At 47.3% G+C, this 23,268-nt stretch overlaps 1 protein-coding gene across 2 annotated transcripts in view; it reads left to right on the top strand.

Annotated features, from left to right (window-relative positions):
• COL4A2 (collagen type IV alpha 2 chain) overlaps positions 1-23,268 on the top strand; it is a 178,544-nt gene that overhangs the window by 2,103 nt on the left and 153,173 nt on the right. The window lies entirely within an intron of this gene.

Raw genomic sequence — 23,268 nt, forward strand, 5'->3', positions numbered from 1 at the left:
CCGCTTTCTTGCAAGACGCGCTGTGGCCCCGGAAAAGTCAGGATGGGGCTGCTAAGTCTCCCACGGGGACCCTGTTTACCAGGTCCCCCTTCACCCCAGCCCCGCCATTCAAGGTGACCCTGTCAGCATTGCCAGGCATTCCCCGCCTGCTGATTGCACTATGGGATTTTGTACTTGGCAGCAGGAGCCGCTCTGGTTGAACTTCGTGTGGCATGGCTGAGCTGTCACAGCTTTGTTGGGTCCCTTGAGTTGAGGACCCAGATGTTTAAACTGCAGCTGAAGATCCAGGGGACTTACCAGGTGTCCTGGACCCCACCCTCCCTTCCTCTGTCTGATGGAATATGGTGGCACCTGATGTCCCAGGTGGCTCAGTCAAGAGACCCCCCCCCATCCGCACTCTGGGCAGAGTGTACACAGGCACAGTGGGGAGCTGTGTTCACGGTTTGCTTTTAATTCTGTTATTTTCACATTGTTCCATCCTCACATAAAACAAATGAGGATTTTCAAGGCTGTGAGTGAGGAAGTGCTATCCTAGCTTGGGAAAGAACCTCTAGCCTCACTTTTCTGCTGCAATTCAGGGCCCAGATTGGGAGTCAGAAGAGGAGTCCATGGACTTTGACCGGAACATTCCAGGCCAAAGTTTTCTTAAAGCTCGGGTCTGTCTCCCTTTCCTTTCCACACGTCCTGGTTTAAGAAGATCAGAGCCTAGAAATTTAAACCAGCCCATTGGCCTTTATGGGTCCTTATGCACACAAGACGTACAGAACTTGGCCCAGAGCTGGGAGCCAGGGCAATGCATGCGCGCGCGCACACACGCACGCTCGCACACACGCGCGTGCGCGCTCAGAGAAGGAGGAGGAGGTCCCTGCAAAGGAAAGTGCCCAACCCTATTGAGATTGTGCATTCGTTGTGCTCACTCTCCCACACCCCTTCGTCCCCTAGAACCACTTTTGAGTGTGTGTGTGTGTGTGTGGTATGTGGGCCTCTCACTGTTGCGGCCTCTCCCATTGCGGCGCACAGGCTCCGAACGCGCAGGCTCAGCGGCCATGGCTCACGGGCCCAGCCGCTCCGTGGTATGTGGGATCCACCCAGACCGGGTCACGAACCCGTGTCCCCTGCATCGGCAGGCGGAATCTCAAGCACCGCGCCACCAGGGAAGCCCCTAGAACCACTTTTATAACATCAGTGTTTTCCTTCTGGCATTGATCCTAAAAGTGGTGTTCATGTCAGAGGACCTGGGTACTAAAGGCAGCTCTGCCCTGGTCTCATAAATCCTGAGCGTGCGTTTCCATACATTGAACAGAAGAGAATATCCCCCAGCCTGTTACATGTAATATACCCCTGTGCCTTCCTCCAAAGCCTCTTAGATGCCGCATACTCATCGGAGTCTCTGCTCCCTGATCCTTGGATGGGACCCAGAGCATTTATTGCCTAGCAGTGCTTCTCAGAGGACAGTCCTTGGACCCCTACACTCACCTGGAAAGCCTGGTTAAAAACTCAGACCTCTGATCCACATCTCAAATCTTCTGATTAGACTTTCGGAGGTGGAGCCTGGGAGTCTGCATTCCCACTTGATGCTATAGTTTGGGAACCACTGAGTTAAGAGTATTAGGTTGGAAGGCATTGGAGTCACTTGCCAGTTTATGGCATTTCTAAATCTGCAGATACAAACATACTTCTGAGTCATTTTACTAGAGACACATCAATACGTATTATTCAACAATCATGGAATTTATGATGTTCGACGATGGATGTTCCACTTGCTAACTTCTTATTGACCACTGGCTTTAAGAGCTGTTACTCAAGAAATAATGCCTTAATCTTTAACTATATTTACTAAAAAACTTTCCCATTGTGGCAAGTCCAGCTCCTGCCCTATTTGTCTGCCACACTCAAGAATCCTGTGTCTTTGCCCGTTTGTGCCAAAGAGTCTTCCCAGGGGTAGGTCAATTCAGTGAAAAGGGCTGCTCGCTGTAGCTTGAAGAGTTTTGTAGCAGAAGCAACAGAAAATGGGTAGCAGAGATGGTAAATAATTATTTAATGAATACTTGCTATGTGCCAATTTTTGCGTCTTAATCCATCTACGCTTCATAGGAAAACACACCTACCTGAGTAGGTAACATTTATTACCCCCATTTTACAGATAAGAAAACAGGCACAAAGAGTTTAAACACCTTGCCCAAGGTGTCTCTCTTTGTAAGCAGCAGATCTGAACCCAGGCAACTCCCCACTGCTTGGTTTCCCAGGGTCAGAACTGGTATGGTAAGTCAACTACTGATTTTCAGTAGTTGAGTCTCCTAACTGTGCTTTCCTTGCTCTGGACAGAGATGGGCAGAACAAAGCCCACCCACTGGTTTCTGGGAAGAGGAGTCCCCCTCCACCTCCTCTACTGCTTTGCTCTATAGAGCAGGAGCCCGGAGCAAGGGAGACCCAGCACGATCTGGTGGCCAGAGGGAGAGAGGACGGCAGCAGTCCCCTGGCAGCCTGGGCTCGGGACCCAGCGTGGGTACATGCACCCTGGATGTGTGGCACCCTGTCGTCAGGCTGCTGCCCGGCCTGAGGGCATGTGAGACAGCCCGTCCTAAACGGCCACCATCCCAGGCTTTGAAGGCAGGTTGCCCCGGGGCTCATGAGCCCCTGTACCGCACTATTGCTTCTTATCTCAAGACGTGGGGCAGCAGCCTTGAAGATCTAAGAGGGCAGCCCTGTGCGATTCTGGGGGAAAGAGAATTCCAGAGAACAGAGACCTTCCTGGAGATCAGATGTGCTACGGGCTGGGCTGACCTCCTGACCTCAGCCGGGGAGAACTTAGATTCTCCAGGTTATGAAGAGGCAGCCAGGAGAGCTGGACACACAGGCCCTGTATGCCCCGGGAGATGGTGAGCTCCAGACTGCCTTCCCACCAGCTCAGATTTCCAGGGCTCCAGGCTCTGGAAGATTCTCTTGCCATTCCTGCATGCTGCCACACCTTTCCCTGCCCCCAAGGAAAGAAAAGAAAAAGAAGGAATATGCACTTTTTTTTTTTGAATTTTATTTAATTTATTTTTTTTATACAGCAGGTTCTTATTAGTCATCTATTTCATACACATCAGTGCATACATGTCAATCCCAGTCTCCCAGTTCATCACACCACCACCACCACCCCCCGCCACTTTCCCCCCTTGGTGTCCATACGTTTGTTCTTTACATCTGTGTCTCTATTTCTGCCCTGCAAACCGGTTCATCTGCACCATTTTACTAGGTTCCATATATATGCGTTAATATACGATATTTGTTTTTCTCTTTCTGACTTACTTCACTGTGTATGACAGTCTCTAGATCATCCATGTCTCTACAGGTGACCCAATTTCGTTCCTTTTTATGGCTGAGTGATATTCCATTGTGTATATGTACCACATCTTCTTTATCCCTTCGTCTGTCGATGGACATTTAGGTTGCTTCCATGCCCTGGCTATTGTAAATAGTGCTGCAATGAACATTGGGGTGCATGTGTCTTTTTGAATTATGGTTTTCTCTGGGTATATGCCCAGTAATGGGATTGCTGGGTCGTATGGCAGTTCTATTTTTAGTTTTTTAAGGAAACTCCATACTGTTCTCCATAGTGGCTGTACCAATTTACATTCCCACCAACAGTGCAAAAGCGTTCCCATTTCTCCACACCCTCTCCAGCATTTGTTGTTCGTAGATTTTCTGATGATGCCCATTCTAACTGGTGTGAGGTGATACCTCATTGTAGTCTTGATTTGCATTTCTCTAATAATTAGTGATGTTGAGCAGCTTTTCATATGCTTCTTGGCCATCTGTATATCTTCTTTGGAGGAATGTCTGTTTAGGTCTTCTGCCCATTTTTTGATTGGGTTGTTTTTTTTTTTTTTTAATATTGAGCTGCATGAGCTGTTTATATATTTTGGAGATTAATCCTTTGTCTGTTGATTCGTTTGCAAATATTTTCTCCCATTCTGAGGGTTGTCTTTTCGTCTTGTTTGTAGTTTCCTTTGCTTTGCAAAAGCTTTTAAGTTTCATTAGGTCCCATTTGTTTATTTTTGTTTTTATTTCCATTACTCTAGGAGGTGGATAAAAAAAGATCTTGCTGTGATTCATGTCAAAGAGTGTTCTTCCTATGTTTTTCTCTAAGAGTTTCATAGTGGCCGGTCTTACATTTAGGTCTCTAATCCATTGTGAGTTTATTTTTGTGTATGGTGTTAGGGAGTGCTCTAATTTCATTCTTTCACATGTAGCTATCCAGTTTCCCCAATGCAAAAGAGACTGTCTTTTCTCCATTTTATATCCTTGCCTCCTTTGTCATAGATTAGTTGACCATAGGTGCGTGGATTTATCTCTGGGCTTTCCATCCTGTTCCATTGATCTATATTTCTGTTTTTGTGCCAGTACCATATTGTCTTAATTACTGTAGCTTTGTAGTATAGTCTAAAATCAGGGAGTCTGATTCCTCCAGCTCCGTTTTTTTCCCTTAAGACTGCTTTGGCTATTCGGGGTCTTTTGTGTCTCCATACAAATTTTAAGATTTTTTTGTTCTAGTTCTGTAAAAAATGCCACTGGTAATTTGATAGGGATTACATTCAGTCTGTAGATTGCTTTGGGTAGTATAGTCATCTTCACAATATTGATTCTTCCAATCCAAGAACATGATATATCTCTCCTTCTGTTTGTGTCATCTTTGATTCCTTTCATCAGTGTCTTATAGTTTTCTGAGTACAGGTCTTTTACCTCCTTAGGTAAGTTTATTCCTAGGTATTTTATTCTTTTTGTTGCTATGGTAAATGGGAGTGTTTCCTTAATTTCTCTTTCAGATTTTTCGTCATTAGTGTATAGGAATGCAAGAGATTTCTGTGCATTAATTTTGTATCCTGCAACTTTACCAAATTCATTGATTACCTCTGGTAGTTTTCTGGTGGCATCTTTAAGATTCTCTGTGTATAGTATCATGTCATCTGCAAACAGTGACACTTTTACTTCTTCTTTTCCAATTTGTATTCCTTTTATTTCATTTTTTTCTCTGATTGCTGTGGCTAAGACTTCCAAAACTATGTTGAATAATAGTGGTGAGAGTGGACATTCTTGTCTTGTTCCTGATCTTAGAGGAAATGCTTTCAGTTTTTCACCATTGAGAATGATGTTTGCTGTGGGTTTGTCGTATATGGCCTTTATTATGTTGAGGTGGGTTCCTTCTATGCCCACTTTCTAGAGAGTTTTTATCATAAATGAGTGTTGAATTTTGTCAAAAGCTTTTTCTGCATCTATTGAGATGATGATATGGTTTTTCTCCTTCAGTTTGTTAATATGGTGTATCACATTGATTGATTTGCATATATTGAAGAATCCTTGCATCCCTGGGATAAATCCCACTTGATCATGGTGTATGATCCTTTTAATGTGTTGTTGGATTCTGTTTGCTAGTATTTTGTTGAGGATTTTTGCATCTATATTCATCAGTGATATTGGTCTGTAATTTCCTTTTTTTGTAGTATCTTTGTCTGGTTTTGGTTTCAGGGTGATGGTGGCCTCACAGAATGAGGTTGGGAGTGTTCCTTCCTCTGTAATTTATTGGAAGAGTTTGAGAAGGATGGGTGTTAACTCTTCTCTAAATGTTTGATAGAATTCACCCGTGAAGCCATCTGGTCCTGGACTCTTGTTTGTTGGAAGATTTTTAATCACAGTTTCAATTTCATTACTTGTGATTGGTCTGTTCATATTTTCTATTTCTTCCTGGTTCAGTCTTGGAAGGTTATACCTTTCTAAGAATTTGTCCATTTCTTCCAGGTTGTCCATTTTATTGGCATAGAGTTGCTTGTAGTAGTCTCTTAGGATGCTTTGTATTTCTGCAGTGTCCATTGTAACTTCTCCTTTATCATTTCTAATATTATTGATTTGAATCCTCTCCCTCTCAAAAAGAAGGAATACGTCCTTAAGGTTTTCTCTTCTCCTTCCAATCAGCTTAATGCTAAGTTACGGAAAATGTACGGTGCTCACATGCTTTCCATGCTCGAGTTAAGACTCCTAGAGATCAGGTCTTTTGCAGAATTCCCTGGGGCTCTAGTTCAGTTGTTCACAATCTGGGCCCCCAAGAAGCAGGGAAGTTTCACAACGTTCCTCCTCTGTTAATGGAAAAGCAAGGAAATCTCCAGCTCTCTGGAGGCCCTTAAAGTAAGCCTCCCTGCATGGCTTGGCCACAGTCAATAACACCAGGGATTTGTCATAGCATCACAGAACAGATGCAGGTATAAGGGGGACATAGGGACCACAGCTCTCCCACTGCCCGTGGGTATATTTAGAACCAGAGAGAGAGGGGGAAAAAAAGTGCAATTCAAGTAAAAAGTTCTAGAACAGAAAACAAAGATTTTGGTAAAATAATAAAAATCAAAGGATTGTCTGTCTTCCTTTGGTGACAGACCAATGGGTGACTCGCTTCAATTAAGTAAGAGAGAAAATGCGAGAGAAAAACAAAAGTGCAATGGAGATAAACCTGATCGATGACGATGGTGTAACGAAGATGTCAGTGCTCAGAAGGTGGTGGTTTTGGAATGTCTTGTACTTTTAATCTGAAAAGGAGCTGTCAGATTAGGAACCTGATTAGAGGACTTGAGAGGAAAATGTGAAGTCAGCCTCCCGCTGTAGCTGCGTGGAAGGTGGTAGGTAAGGTTGGGAACCCCGGCCCTGGCTGATTCGGCTTGTAAGCTGGGCGTTCTGCGCAGGAGCTGGTGGCCCCCAGGACCGGGGACCGCACAGCAGTGGTGGAGGCAACCAAATGCCACCTCAGCGTGGCTCCTAACTGGCTGGGTGACCCCAGAGCAAGTCACTTAACATTTTGAGGGAGGGTTGGCGTCCGTCCGTGCTGGGATGCTCGGGGCATTCAGTCACCCCAGTGAGTTGGAGAGTCAGAGCTGAGGACGGGGCCCGCCCCCCTCAACCTGCCCCAGGCCCGTCCCTGGGCTAGGCCCTCACCACTCCCAGCTGTAAAGCTGGAAGCGGGATGCTGTTCCAGGCTGGCATTTGGGCTGCTCCAGAGATGACTTAAAAATAAGTGTAGGAAAAAATAAATAAATAAATAAGTGTAGGGCTTCCCTGGTGGCGCAGTGGTTGAGAGTCCGCCTGCCGACGCAGGGGACACGGGTTCGTGCCGTGGTCCGGGAGGATTCCACATGCCGCGGAGCGGCTGGGCCCGTGAGCCATGGCCGCTGAGCCTGCGCGTCCGGAGCCCGTGCTCTGCAACGGGAGAGGCCACAGCAGTGAGAGGCCCGCGTACTGCAAAAAAAAAAAAATGTATGCTGCTTGAGGCTTCTTATCTTTGGGGGTGGGGAGCTTCTGGAACCCAGTGAATGATACCTGATCAGCTGGGGCAAGAGGCCAGGCAGGTTATCTGGTGGTCACCTCCTGCCACCACCCTGGTGTCTGCTCCCACCGCCAAGGAGACTCTCCTGGGACAGGCCTGAATGACTCACTAACCTTGATTTCATCGCCCCCCTGGGGCTGTGTGATTTTTTTTTTTTTTTTTTATCCGTGAAAGAAGATTAGAAGGTGTCTAATCTTAGGGAGACTGCGTGGGTTTCTCCAGCCCCCTCCATGCGGTCAGGGAGTGACTTTCAAGGGACATGCGAGCAGCTCCGCCCCCCCACTAGACTCCGAGCCCGCGGGCGCCTGGACCTGGTCTCTGTGTGGGGGTCTCCCATCTCCTGCCGCTCCTGTTGTGCACTGGGTGTTCTGTTCCGACGGCATTCTGCAACCCCGAACGAGGCTGCCTTCTGACGCAACAAGTTCTTCTGTAAAGAAAGTGCTCCTCTAAGCGCCGTGCGGTATCCTGAATCGGATCCTGGAAGGGAGAGAGAATATTGGTGGAAAAACTGGTGCCGTTCTGATAGAGTCTGTGGTTTAGTGAACGTGCTCATGTTCGTTTCTAGTTTTGACAGAATGGGCTGAGGCTGTGTAAGAGGTTGACATCACATCATCCTGTCTGCCTGAAGGGTTGTATGGGGACTCTCCGAATCCTCTTTGCCACTTTTCAGCAAATATAACTCATTTCAGAATAAAAACCTGCCCTTGGAAGCCATGCATCTGTCCCATCTGGCATGCTTGGTCCGGACAGGTGCAGAGCGAGCAGAGAAGCATCAGGCTGCACGCTGGGGATCCGGAAAAGGGAGACAGTGTCCCCGTGCTTTGCTCTGATAGAAAAAAGCAAACAAAAGGCACTTCTGTGTCCTTGGAAATCTAGCAGAAGTGGCCCCTGCTTGGGGAAAGGGCTTTTGTTCCCCTAACTTGGGTGGGGTTCCTTATGGGGAGAGGGGAGGGAAGGCGCCCCAATGGAGATTCCACCGCTTGGCGTCTCCGAGGGCCTCCAGGGCTGAGCTACAATGGCCTCCCTCTTCTTGACCGACTGACCAGGGCAGGAACACGGTTGCACAGTTGTTTCCTGAGCTCGAGACGGCACAGTAGGTTCGCAGGACAGTGTCATTTCCAGGAGGCTTGTACATGCTCACACCTCTGGCCAGTGTCCCATCCATAGGGGCTGGCTGTGTGGGAAAGGAAAGCCCACGCCCAGCTTCTTGCATGCCTAGGATGCAAGAATGAGACAGCAAGGGGACAGCAAGGATGAGAAAGTGGCACGTCCAGGGTCCCCGAGCCCCCCTCCACACGCACTCCCAGCATTGCTGCAGGCCGCTGCAGAATTTGGAGTGAGCCCTCTCCAAGTGGCCATAACTTCTATGGGGACAAGGACCAGGAACAAGGATGGCCAACGGCCAGCGGCTGTCACCTGGCGCTTTTGCCTGTGTCACCACCCTGCAGGAACAGAGCAGCCATTGCCAGCTCTGTTTTGCATCTTCGCCCATGCCCAGTCTCTCTCCTCGAAGTAGCCTGAAGCCCCGTGACCTAAAGAACACCCTGCCCCTGGCCTGTCAGAGGCCTCCCGTAGCCAGTGTCAGAATCCCGCGCCCAGCTGGAGCCCCTGTCCCTCGGAAATGAGCCATTGCAGAGTCTAATTAAAGTGCCCTCCCAAAATTACCATTAGAGAGCCGAGATTTTAAGTCATCATCCTTAAGCCCTATAGACATTAAGCGTTTGTCTTTTCTCACGTAATTTTATCCCCACTGGAATCTCTGCCACCACAGCCCAAGGCTTAGGGCACATGACGTCTTTCCTCCTGTCTCATTCACAGCTACATCGTAGGATCCAGGGCCTGAAACACAGCAGGCACCCAGTAAAGCATCTGTGCCGTAAATGAGTGAAGGTATATAGCAAGCTGAAAGTGCTGAAACAAACCTTCTGGATGAGAAGGACAGTCACGGAACAACTAGGAAAGATTAGATTAAAATGTAGTTTTTGCCGGTGTGGTTGTTTTTCCCCAATTAAATGCTACCCCCCGCTGGCTACAGCTGTCTGTACCTGGTGATAAAGGAAGTGCTGATTTGTCTGTGAAAGATTTGCCTTTTTTCCGAGGGATTGTTTCAGGCCCTAAAATTCCTATTTTGCTGTTTTTGCCCCCTTCAGTGATCTCCCATGTGGGAATTACAGACTGATTTTCTGGTACCTGGTGGGAATTACGTAACAGTGTGTTTTTCTGCGTGTTGAGCACTTTTGGGTGTGTGTCTGACTCTGTGGAGTGGTGTGGGCCCCATGAGAGCAGAGAAAAGGGCTTCTGCTTGTGGACACGGTCAAAGACACGTGCTCCCTGGGATGCCTCCCAGGCTGTGGTTTGTCCATTAGAAAAAAGAGAGGCTATTATCAACAGCTGGGCAATAATTTCAAACTAATGTCAGGAAGGAGTGACAGAGGGAATGGGGAGCCCTCTCGCCTCCTCTGCCCTCACCCCTGCCCCTGGCTCCAGGTTGGAGAAAGGAGGCGTCCCCTGGGAGGGTCCTTGTGGGCTCCCCTGGGATCAACATAAGAAAGAGGAACCCCTAAGGAAGTTTCTAGCATTTCAGAACCCCAGGAACAGCTAAAATCTCCCACAGGGGAAACACAGCAGTTTGATGCCAGGAACTGATCCTAGCCACTGACACACATTAGCCGCTAAACACCCACAGTTCTGTGATTATCCCACTTTACAGATGTGCAGACTGAGGCACACAGGTTAGGGCACTTGTTAAGGTCAATAAGGAATAAAGTTGGGAGTGAAGCCCAGGACTGGCTGATTCTATAACCTCGACTCTTAACCATGGTGCTAGGCCAACAAATCCCTAGCCATAGAGTATGTGTGCATACTCAAAATACGCAAAATGTTGGCTATGTAAAATATACATATGTATATTATATGTAAATATATGTATATATTATTTATCTACATGGAATATAGATGGATGATAGACGGTAGATGATTGACAGAGAAAGATAGATATAGATGATAGATAAATTGACAGATGATAGATGGATAGATAGATGGTAGATGGATGGAGCGATGGATAGACATGGAGATGAGAGAGAGAAATAAAGAACGTAGAACACACAGCGCACACACACGCGCCCTTCGGAGGACCCGAGCTCCTTTCTCCCTAAGGGCTGCCCAGGCAGGAGGAGAAGGACGGTCTCGAGGACGCATCAGACAGACCTGTTCATTCTGGAGTCCCTCTGCAGAGAGGCTGACCTACAAGTGTGGATGACTAGCGGCTCCCAAACTCTGAGAAACAAAGACTAGAATGGCTGCATGAGGAAAGACCCCTGGAGGATGACCGAGGGGGACACACAAGCTGGCCGGGGGGTCCGATCAGCAGGACAGAGTCCCCAAACCCTTCTTCTTCTCCGGGTCCTCTTCGAACTCCCAGGTGAATGTTCCACAGGCACGTGGGGGGCAGAGGCGTGCAAACACAGCATTGTCTCGGCGCAGAGAGAGAGGCTGTTGGAAAATAGTCCTGACCTGGAGAAAGATTTACCTAAACCCCCTGGGGAGTAAGAGCCCTTCCTAAAATTACTTCAGCTGTGCAGGGGACCCCCGTGGGCAGCAGTGTTATGATGACGGGCTCCATTTTTCCTGGACCAGCGCCAGCGTCCCTACCTCGGGGTCTGCTTTCTCTGCTTTGTGTTTTTTTTTCTGTTCTGATGTTTTCCACTGGAGTTCCCACATGCCAGCAGGTAGACAGGCGTGGCCTGTTAGAAAGCGTTGGAGCATCTGGGATGGAGTCCAGTGACCAGGAAAAGCCACTTTTCCTTCTCTATCTCCTTTTCTTCATGTGTCAAACAGGAATGTCAGTATCTGTGTCACAAGTTCACAAGTTCACTGATGTGAAATCTGTTCGCCGAACAACATGTCTCGATTCTGCTAGGACCAGTGTTCACTCACAAGTCATGTACGTCAATCCTCTCGTGGGCTCGGGGCTGTGTCCCAGAGGAGGACAGGCCAGGGGCAGCAAGTGGAATGTTCTGAGCACGTGCACGTGTGTGTGTATGCGTGTGTTTGTGTGTTCGGGGTAGGAGTATCCAATTGTCTGATGGAATTTTGAAGTTAAACGTGCTGTCCGTGGGGAGCGGGCAGCCCGCAGAGGCCCTACTATAGAGAGAAGAGCCATTGCGGGCTCTTTGCCGTGACACACATGCCGTGCGTGTGGCCCTGGGGACAGAGGAGAGGAGGGTCCCTGCTCAGACAGGCCCTCGGGCGGAGGCGGACGTGGCGTGGGCACAGCAGGCCAGCGGGACTGAGGGATGTGGGAGGGGACCATGGGGAAGAAGGTTCTGGTCCTAACACTTCTGGGTGCCACGGGCACTGGACCCTGCCTGGTAGGGAGGAGCTGTAATGCCAGGAGCCTGAGCTGGGGACACGCTCGCTGGCGCTCCCGTGTCCACTTGGCGAGATGGGTGCAGGGGAGTCTTCCCAAAGCCTTTGGACAGTTGTTTGTATTTTCTTAAGTTTGAAAAACGCCCGCCAAGGGAAGAATGTTAATTTTAATTAAAGTTAGGTCCAGGTGTAACTAAATTATTTCCAGAACAAATGGAAAGACTTACAAACAAAGAACATTTTGTTCGAAGGATTCTGAGACCCAAGTATCATTTAACAAAGCAAGAAAACTCTAGAGGCTTTGGTTTGGCAATGTGGCACAGAAAACACACCACAGATCCTTAGGAGAGGGTGTCTTTCTCGAAGGAGCGGAGAGAACCCCCAGCCTTTGCCTCACAGGGCCTCAGCAGTGCTCACTCGCTGCTGTGGTTCCACAGCCAGGATGAACAGGACACACACCCACCCGTTTCCTCCTGAGCGCCCAGGTGAGCGAGGCCAGTGGGTGACCTCAAACAAGAAGAGTGCGGCTGGAAATTCCAGGGGGAAAATCACCCCCTTCCCTTTCTTCCTTACTTGGTCACGGTCCGAATTGTAACAACCTTCCAAGTTGCAATGAAGGACCAAATACGGGCCTGAGAGACTCTCCTTTCCTATCTGAAAAGCACCTTCCTCTCCTACAGCTCCCACCAGGTCTGGCAGCTTCCCTCCCTGCCCCGCCCCTCCCCTCCAAGACAATCTTAGCTCAGACAGGATTTCCTTCGTCTTAGTCATCAGCTTTTATGGCCCAGCCTCCCCCTTCCCGTTGCAAAACAAGGAATATTAGCAGCGAACAGTCTGAAATGATTTGTAAACCTTACCAGTGCGTGTAGACATCAGTTTTTGTGTCTGCTTATCAATTTCAAGATGACAGAGGCTGGAAAAATCAATGCGTTTCTCGTTGTGAAGTCGCATGGTGCAGCAGTGATTTTTCAGCTGTCTGCCTTGGCTTTTGTGAAAGTGCAGAAGAGCAGACACGTTCATTTTCATTGCAGTCCTAAAAAGCTGCAAAGTTAAAAACAAAATGACAATTTGGGCAGAGATCATTCCTGTTTTAAAAGAAGGCTCGTCAAAGGAGGGGTCAGTTCAGCAACCTTTCTGGCTGGTAACGGGCCCGTTTCCCAGCATCACAGAAGAATAGGCCTTCGAGGCATGGTGTGAAGCATTCCTTCAAAGCCTTAACAGATTTCCTGGGGTTTCGAAGGAGAATGCAGTCTTCATATTCTCCCAAGTGATTCTCTGAGAAACCAGAGCAACTCAATTACAGGAAGAGTATGTACGGTTGCCAGGTCTGCTCTTGATTAAAAAGGAAGTCCAGCCAGGTCTCTCAGCTGTGGCTGCCTGTACAGGGAGGAAAGTGTACCCCGACCAGGGAAGGGACCCCTCCATCCAGTTATAAGTGGACACACACACACACACACACACACACCCGTCTCCCCTCCCTCTCTCCCCTCCCAGCAGGAGTACTTGTATCAGCACATCACTCTCCTTTTCCCCTTGAATTCTTCTTGCCAGGAGATAGAAGACAAAAGCCAGCCTCTCCCAATTCAAGTCAGTGGAGTCCCATCAAAGAAGCTGGGGAGAAAAGAGATACAGATATCTCTTTACAGGTTCTGTTATCTCTTTTTCACTCCCATTCCAAAATTTCTTCACTGACACCCTGTGCCCTTCTAGACGTAAAACTTTGCTCAAAAGTGGATCTGACAGCAGTTACTTACATGCAGAATGTGCCTCTAGTTTCCTATGAAACCAGTGGACCTCGGCCCGTCAGGAGGTGAGAATGACCTGGGGAGCTTTGTGAAATTGTGAGTGAGCTGCTGCCCGGTTGGGGGTGGGGTGGGGGGGTAGGCATCTGGGTTAAGCAGTGTCTGTCAACCTGGCTGCCATGGCCGTCACCTGGGGGACGCTCCCGAATGCTGGTGGGGGGCCCAGCCCCGGGGACACCCTCAGGTGACTTAAGGGAATTTCAAACAGTGCTAGCACCTAAAACTAATACATTAAGCAATTACTAAACATACAGTGACTTGAGGTTCGATGTTTACATTCAGCAAATTTAATTCCATTCTTATTTACTGAAAATATTGCTGGCTGACAAAACTGAATCTAAAAGTCACTGATTATGGCCATACACAAAGATAACCACATGTTTGAGAACCGTAATATGCCAGACACTGAAAACCAAACCAAACAAAATATGTACTAAATAAAACTCTGAGAACCTTTGAAAATGTGGACACTTCACAGCAGTGTTTAGAAGTGTTTAGTTAATATTTTAAGACAAATGTATCAAAACCTTGGCATGTTATAATTTCAAGTTGCCAATTTTGCCTTAAATTTTGTCAGAAAGTTACAGCTACCTATATTGCCAATGCTGGGTCAGCTTAATTTGACTCACGTTTAATAGGACTTAACATTAAAAGCTCACACTACCCTGAAATATTTTGTTTCACATACGGTGACATTCAGTATTCAAGTGCCGGTGTTTTCATACTGTCTTTTGGTCAAGTTTCTTTAAACTTTCAAATAATCACTTTTAGACTTACAAAAATAAATATTTGTCAAAATGTTCAATAAATATTACACAAACTAGCAGCAAAAAGTATCTAAAATCTGTCGTGTGCAAATAGTTTTCTTCTCAACTATCATTCCATGGTCCCCAATAAAATTTTAGAATCTAGTTCCTAACACGCTGTGTTCAACAATTTCCAAGAGACAAAATAAGATTGGAAGTTTAAGGACACACACACAAGACATATATCTAAAATTCTCTGAATGTACAATAAAATAAGTATTTTGTAAAAATTTATGGGCAAAATGTACAAGAGTCTAAATCTATACTAATTGAAATAGCACCATAACAAATGACCTCAATACCGTCAAGTGCACCTACTTAATAAAGTTTTAGAACAAGGCACAGTACACTTGAAAATCTATTGCACTTTAAGAAATTTTTGCTGCCTTATGCCATTTTAAATATTAGTCTATAAAGATCACTATATTCCAACCACAAAATGAGCACAGAATTCCAAGTGGCAGAGGCATTTTTAGTTGGTGAACAATCATCTTTGGTCAAATTTAGTAGAAAGCGACCATAACTACAATGGAAACCTATGCAACTAAAATACATTAAAACTGCACTATATAGAAATAACACCTTGTGCAGTTTAGTACATATTGCCAACCTGTGTGATCTCAAGAATTTGAGAGTTTGTAGCTACTCTGATTTACAAATTCTACAAGTGTAAAAGCCATTTTAACATTTCAGTGCAGCTTAAACAGAAAAAAGAGAATCTGCATTAAAATAAAAGCCTGCTGCACAACCCCTCCTGCTCATATCCTCTTGACCACAAAACATCAACACTAGCATGCATTAAACACCAAAATCCAAGCAGGTCCTTAAAAGAACTGGTCACTGGCATGGTCAGCCATTCTACCACTTCAATTTTATTTACGGCAGGCGTTCAAAACATCTAATTAGATGAAATTTCCCCTAAACACTTCTGTTATCAAAACTTTTAAACTTTTCCTATAATAGTATGCCCACATCTGCCTAGCTTAGAATTAGTAACCTAAACATTAAAAGAGGAATTGCTGTATTTACTTGCCTTAACTTTGAAGAGCGCTTTGAAAAATGTATGGATGTATTCATACATGCCACCTCATCGTGACCGGAACGGCTTATTTAAAGACTACAAGCGCCCATCCAGGATTGAGTGAGCAACTCAGAACTTCAACTTAGTACAGGCTGCCGCATTAGAAACTAATTCTACCATAAGGTGTTCTCCTACCCTCTCTGCAAGTACCAAAAAGTCCTAACGCAGGAGACAGCCCAAGATTTTTTCCTTTATAATATTTACAGATGAATTGATGATTCCTGTTAAGTTGTATCACACCTGTGTGCCAAGGTTTGATTTTAGCCCAAGTTCGGTGAATTTATTTTGTCAAACAGTTGAAAACTTGAGCATTACTGAGCCAACAGGACATCATAATAATAAGTTGCCCGGAGTTAAAGTCACAGTACATTAACGAACAAATGATCCTCCGTCACAAAATTATAAATGCAATTGGGGATGGGAATAAGCAGAAGGGGAGTTAAGCCAAACTACAGCAGTTAAGTCTTCGCCCCAACTTCTTAATAGGGTTGTTGATTGTTCCTTTCTTTTCTTCCTTTGGCTTTGAGCTCCCTTGAATTTTCAGGAGATTCACAGCTGGTAATGCAGTGCTAGTTTTTTGTGTGTTTTTTCTTAACATCTTTATTGGAGTATAATTGCTTTACAATGGTGTGTTAGCTTCTGCTGTGTAACAAAGTGAATCAGCTATACGTATACATATATCCCCATATCGCCTCCCTCTTGCGTCTCCCTCCCACCCTCCCTATCCCACCCCTCTAGGTGGTCACAAAGCAGCGAGCTGATCTCCCTGTGCTATGCGGCTGCTTCCCACTAGCTATCTGTTTTACGTAGTACCAGTTCTTGAAGCTACACGATATAGTCTCAGTTACATGTGGTTTCCATATTAGCTTTTTGGAAATGGTGATTTTGCTGCGAAGCGGATTCAGCTGCGCCACCAGTCAACCCCCAGAGAGCTGTAGTTTCCTCCGTATCCATCACTATTGTAGAAGCTTCCATAGCCACGTCCACCACATCCTCTGCTGCTGCCATGACCACCTCACCCCCCGCGGCTGCTGCTTGCACGGCTACTACTAAAGCTAGGACTGCCAGAACTGCTACTTTGTCGATAGTCTTGGGCACCAAGTCATCCACTCAATCTCTTAGAACGCCCACGACTGCTACCCTTGTCGTCGTGCTCAGAAGCCATACTTTCCAACCAAGATGGTTCTTCTTGTTCAGCTTCAACAACAATCGCCAACGAATCCTTTGTGATATTTACATGACTTTCATTGGAAAATGAGGTGGCAAGACCAAGGTTTCCTACACGTCCTGTACGGCCAATCCGACGTACATATTCCTCAGTAGCACTTGGCAAATCAAAACTGATAACATGTTTGACGTTTGAAATGTCTAGTCCTCTTGCTGCCGCAGCAGTAGCCGCCAGCATTGGGCTTTTTCCTGAGCGGAGCTGGCGAAGGGCTTCCTCTCTATCTCTCTGTGATCCGTCTCCATGGATGCTGGTACAGGCATATCCTTCATGGTATAAGAAATCCTCCAGAGAATCAGCACCCTTCTTGGTCTCCACAAAAACTAAAGTCAGTGAATCCTTCCCTGTGCCTTTAAGAGGTCAAGCAGACACGACCGTGTGTCTGACTGTTCCACCCTAACTACTTTCTGCTTCTCGCCTGATTGGAATGTCATGTTCTAGAAATAAATGACTTACTTTACTCCAGAGGGGGAAGGAAGGAAGATTAGTCATGCTCGCTCTGGATTTTTTTTTTTTTAAGTCCCAAAATTCCTTAATTAGGAAGTAAATGCAGTTGAAAAGAGTGTTGACTCCTGCCTAGAAATTCCAGAACAGGGAATGTCTGTCTGCACCACGCTGATGCTTCAGATGGTTAGAAAGGCCTGTTCCCAGAGCAAAGTCAAACCTGGACCATCACTTCTGTTTTGTATTAAAGCCATTTTAACATTGTGAGAGAGCAAAGCCAGAGCAGTGTCTCAGAAGAAAGTAAACTTGCTTAGAAGGGGGTGTACATATAAACATACGTTTCCTCCATTTTCAGAATTGTCTCTCTCTAGTTACAGTACCTTTAGCAAAATCCTGATCCTTCTGGTTGTTGAGTGAGGACAAAAGACAGGCTGTTTATTCTGCCAACATTTTTGCCTTCGTGTTGCTTTTTCTTCCTGGTTGGGTTTAATTAACTAGAGTCTCTAAGGATAAACAGAGAAAAAAAGGCAGCCTTCATGAGGTTTTTCTTAACTCCTCACATTAAAAAGTTGTCTTAGCTCTCTATACTTGCTAAGCATTTCATGTGTTAAAAATTAGATCAGGGCTTCCCTGGTGGCACAGTGGTTGAGAGTCCACCTGGCGATGCAGGGGACACGGGTTCGTGCCCCGGTCCAGGAAGATCCCACATGCCGCGGAGCGGCTGGGCCCGTGAGCCATGGCCGCTGAGCCTGCGCGTCCGGAGCCTGTGCTCTGCAACGGGAGAGGCCACAACAGTGAGAGGCCCGCGTACCGCAAAAAAAAAAAAAAATTAGATCAATTTCCTGAAATTAAAAAATAGAACTTTGACACGTGATTCATACATCACATACACTACAGACATACAGTGTTTGTAAACTAATCGCTTGAAAATGATCTTATTAATGTTACCTCAGGTCTCTTGTATATCTATCTTGTGCAAACCTCTGTTGATTCTTTTATCCTTTTTTTAAACGGTGATAAAACACACACAACCTGAAATTTACCATCTTAGGCATTTTTAAGTGTACAAGTCAGTAGCATTAAGAGCATTCACATTGATGTGCAATCTCCATCCATCTCCAGAACTTTCTTCATCATCCCAAAGTGAAACTCTGTCCCATTAAACAGTAACTCGCTCCTCCCCCCTCCCAGCTCCCGGTAACCTCTAGTCTCTGTGTCTATGAGTTCGCTTGTTTTAGGGACCTCATGTAAGTGGAGTCATACAGTATTTGTCCTTTTGTGACTGCCTGATCTCACTTAGTGTAACGTCTGGAAGGTTCAGACATGCTGAAGCATGTGTCAGAATTCCCTTCCTTTTTGAGGCTGAATAATATTCCTGTGCTTTTCGAAGGTATTGTTTTCAAGTTCAGCTTTGCTTTCTTGGCTGGTAGGTTTCGGCGGTTAGAGTCAAGTTTAGGAGAAGCACGTGGGCCCCTTGGCCACGGGGCTTCTGTGCTTGGGTCTGTAAGATCGGTCCTCCCGCTTCTGCGTGGCTCGCTGGTGGCACCTCTCCTCTTGACGTGGGTCTCGCTTTCCGGCCGACGTTGACCACTCCTTGATAGAGTGGGTCCTTCGGTGCACTGTTTCTGACACACTGAGCCCAAGGTCTCATCCTGCCCCAGTCCCCCTCTGCTGAACCTCTCAATCTGAGAGGAGCCAATGGACAAAGGTATCGATCCAGGAAAAACCTGTAGCCGGTCCCCTGGAATCCTGTGGCGGGAGTTTGAGGGCCTTTAGCCACATCAGTAGTTTGGATCCCAAAGACGGGCTCGCTCGAGGCTCACTAGCTACTCTGAGCTTCTCTTCTGCACGGTCTGGGTGGGAGCTGTCAGGATGCTGTAACCTGACACCCAGGAGGAGGAGGGGGTCCCAGAAGCAGCCACCTGCCAGGGATGGCATCAGGTGTTGGCATAAAGAGCCTCCGGGATGCCTGCACCCATCTTGCTGTGGGTTTTTTTTTTCTTTTTTAAGTTAGTGGTGCTAAATATGTCTCTTTAACTCATACTCATTCCTCTGCAATTGTGAATCGCAGGGTTGAAACGAGGGAGCAGCAGGGAAGCCGAGGGGCCAGCCAGAGGGTCAGAGTCCCAGACAGAAAGTCAGCAGAGGTGGCTCTTGCCGCCTCTGCCGTGCTCGTGATGGGAGGGCGGGCACAGGCGCCGAGGAGGACTCCTAAGGAAGGAACGCTTGCTCTTCTGCGAGCCAGAGCCCTGTGAGCCCCAGGGTTACGGTCCTGGGAGCCCAGTATCCAGTGCAGGTCCAGCGTGGGAGCTGGGATGTGACTCACAGCCCAGACAGACGCCAGCAGGAGGGAAGCAAGCTGGGAAGACGGGAGTCCTGGGCAGAACTGGCACGCAGTGTTTGGGGACTTTCTGTTCAGAATCCCAGCACGAATCACGCTGCTCAGGGACCAGAGGCACAGCCCACAGAAACGCGCACCTGCAGCTACTGACGCAGGCTGCTCTCTCGCTCTCCACTCGATTTGAACTGCTGCATGAAAACTACTGGGGTAGATAGACGATGACGGCTCGTCTGCAAAGTCAAACTAATGCAAAATATGCTTCCTCTGCAAGACAGAGTGCCAGCTGTCTCCTGGCGGCATTCGGCCAGTGAGGGCTGCAGGCTGAGCCGGACTTTTTCTTCAGGGCAGAGGAGGTTGGCCAGTGGCCTCCTTTGTACTTCTGGAAACTCTGTCAAGGGTAAGAATGTGGAAAGTGGACCAGTGACCAAACCGATGGAACGGGGGGAGGTCATTCAAACCCCTGCTTATCAGGCAAAGTGATAACTGAACTTGGCCCCATGATGCCCTCCCTAGTGGGCCCGGGATCGCGAGGCTTCTGGGGGAAGGGGGCTTCACTGGGAAGTCACCCTCCCCTGGAAGCGCCGATCGCTGACACAGAGTCCACAGAAAGCACATCAGATGCTGCTCTGAGATCCTGGCTAGAGTCGGAAGAGCTGAGCCAGAGCGGCGCTGGGCAGACTGCGTTTGATTCCACAGATTCAGCCTCTACAGGCCCGGCAGGGCCTGGGACTCTGCATTTCTAACCCACTCCCAGGTGACGAGCTACTGATGGTCCAGAGACCACAGTTTGGGTAGCAAGTCTTAGACAGTTGTCTCTAGGGCCTTGTGATTCTGTTTGCCCTTTGAACAGTCACCTCCTCACCATCAAAAGAATGTACACCCAGGCTTGTTTCCCCAAAAATGTCCCGCCCGTCTTCTAAAATCTGCAAAGAAACACGCTCCACTAGCTTGCTTGCACAGGCAATTTTTGGAAAGCTAGAGATAAGAGAAAGATCGTTTTCATCTGCTGTTCTCTGGAAGGGTTAAGGAATTTCTCTCTTTGCAAAGCATTTTATCTTTTGACATGTTGGGCTGCCTGAGGCCTCCCGGGGTCGTGTCCTGCCTGAGAGCAAGTTTGACCCTGAGCGTTGCAAAAACAGCCTGTTTGGGGAGGGAAGGGGCCGGGAGAAGGGGCATCATGGCCTATTTCACGAAAACACATTTATCCCCATAAAAAAAACCGGTCTCCGTAACACCATCAGCTTTAGGTCGTCACTATTGGAACAGTTTAACCCAAAGGGTGTACGTAGTGATCAGAAGTCAACACATTTCAGAGTAACTGCTTAGAGCTAAGTGTTAGAAACAGAAAACAACACTCCTACGTCATGGAGGGTTTGCTTGAAGCCTGTTTCCTGTTGAAACGAAATTGGAAGCACACTGCCTCCACCCACTTCTCTCTCTGAGTTGTTCAAGGAGCTCTGTTCCTCGTGGAATGACACTGGATTTTCCCCAGTGATGGTCCGTCGTGCGTTTGACCGTCTCTGGTTAAAGCATCCACCAAACGGAGTCCTTTGGAAAATTCCATGTAGGACAAGCATATATTAGAGATAAGAGCAAAGATTAAGTAGGCAGACCTATTAGGCGAATGTCTACAAAGGAAATCACTTCGGAAGAGTAGTGAACGGAGGTAGTGAACCCTTGATTTGCACAATGACGAGGTCCCTCCTGTAGACTGTGGTCTGTGCACCTGTGGTCCCTTTGTGCATCCTTATTTCCCCTTGAGGCACTGCATTCCTAAAGGTTTCCTGTCTCCTTCAAGGTACAAAATTTGTACTTTGCATGTGGTGGTTGGTACAGAATTTGTACTTTGCATGTGGTGGTTGAGGGGCACGTGTCCCCTCCCAGAACTTCATTCTGACTGTGACCTTGGGTGAGATCTTCAGGTCCTCCTCTGCAGAATGAGTTTATAATCCTCCCTCAGCTAGATGCTAAAAGGCCTAAATTCCATAAGGTGCGTAAAGCACCGCATGCAGTGCCTGGTGCGGAATAAACACCCTTACAGGTGCCGTGATTGCTGTTCTCTCCCCTGAACTCAATGATCCCTTGAATTTGACCAGGTCCCTCCTTGCCGCTCTCCCTCGTGCAGCTCCCCTGCGTCCCTGAGTCGTGGAGCCTTGGCACGTAACTCCAAAGGCTTTTCGGTGGAGAGATGTGCCTTCAGTGTCTCTCTCCATCCGCATATGGCAGGCCCCAGGTGTGTCTTAGGTAGGCTGTTCGTGGACATGAGTTACTGGAGTTTTCACTGACCCCGGTTTGCATGGGCCCCTTCTCGGGTTCCTGTGGCCTCCACGACAGGGGTTCCACAGGGACTCGGGCTCTTCCTCAGGCCCGGCTTCTCCCACTCTGCCCCAAACTGCGTCCAGCTGCCTCCTTAGCGATCCTGATTCTTTTGGGTCATGTCCAGGGGGCTCCATCCACATCCAGCGTCTTGATTCCTAATCTGTTCATCAACGTGGCAACAAGAGGATAACATGGTCTTAGCTTGACTGTAGGGTTATTGCTGAAAAATCAGTGAAAGTCACAGCCTCCGACGGCAGCTCGTAAGCCAGCTGTGCCCAAAAGAGCCTGACCATGGGTAGATAACAGGCTTGGGTTGAAGGTAAAGCCCTGTTCAGTGTAGACCCCTTTTGTGCCCAGAAGCTTAAAGCAACATTCACTTAGTCACTTGTGGAGACTCAGCTTCAGACACCTGTGCCCTTTCCAACACACGTGCGTTCACCCTCGCCTACATCTGCTGCCTCCCAACCTGGGTGGCCCTCTCCCCAGGAACCCCTGTTTCAGCCACTTTGATGGGTTGTCACCTGGAGGGTTCCTGGCATCCACATCTCGGCTTCACCAGCCACTCTACATGGGTCAGTTCACTGCCCCCCACTGGCTGGCTTCCGTCCACATGTTCAGGTCCTCACCCCCCCTCCCACCCAGGGCTCAGCACACACAGTCACCTTCTCTGCGTAGTGAAGACAGCTTCTCCCCACATCGCTGACCACACTGGATCCCATCCAGAAAACAACTGTTACATCACCACTGCCACCCAGCCAGCCATCCTGGCCCGTCCATCTCAGGGTCAGAAGGGCCCTACGTTTTACATTCGATTCTTGCCATTAAGAGAGAAAGAACTGACAGTGCCTTAGAGTGGCCCCTCTCAAATGGCGCCAGGTGTTTGTTTTTATTTTTTATTGAACATCATAGTTGATTTTTTTACACACATACATATACCTATTCTTTTTCAGATTCTTTTCCCATATAGGTTATTACAGAATATTGAGTAGAGTTCCCTGTGCTATACAGCTGGTCCTTGTCAATTTTCTAATTTTTAAGCTCATGTCTTTTTATCATGTTGAGCTGGAGATGGGGTGTTGGAATGAAAAACAAAGAAATCCAGCTTGAAGTAGTTTGCTTTTGTTGTTTCAAGAGAGGAATTCATTCTGTGGGTGTCACTGAAGCGTTAAAGTCCCCCAGCAGCCCTAGAGAAATAGTTCCCCTGCTGTGACCCACACCCAGCTAATTTTGTTTTTATCAGTAGTTAAGGCACTGGTTCCGAGGGAAGTTTTAGCCCTTGGACGTCATCTTTTAAATATTTATCCTTTAAAACAAAATTGTGAACATAAACAGCTTTTCGTGGTCACAAACACAAAATTATTATTTTCCCATAGACTTAGTAAAGTCTAAATAGATTTTTATAACATTTTCCTAAAATTTTACTTATGAAACAGCGTCAGTATTTTATTTTTCTTTTGTTTGTTTTTTTTTTTTTTTGCGGTACGTGGGCCTCTCACTGTTGTGGCCTCTCCCGTTGCGGAGCACAGGCTCT

This window comes from Leucopleurus acutus (assembly GCF_964270905.1).
Source record: "Leucopleurus acutus genome assembly, chromosome: 18".
Lineage (NCBI taxonomy): Eukaryota > Metazoa > Chordata > Mammalia > Artiodactyla > Delphinidae > Leucopleurus > Leucopleurus acutus.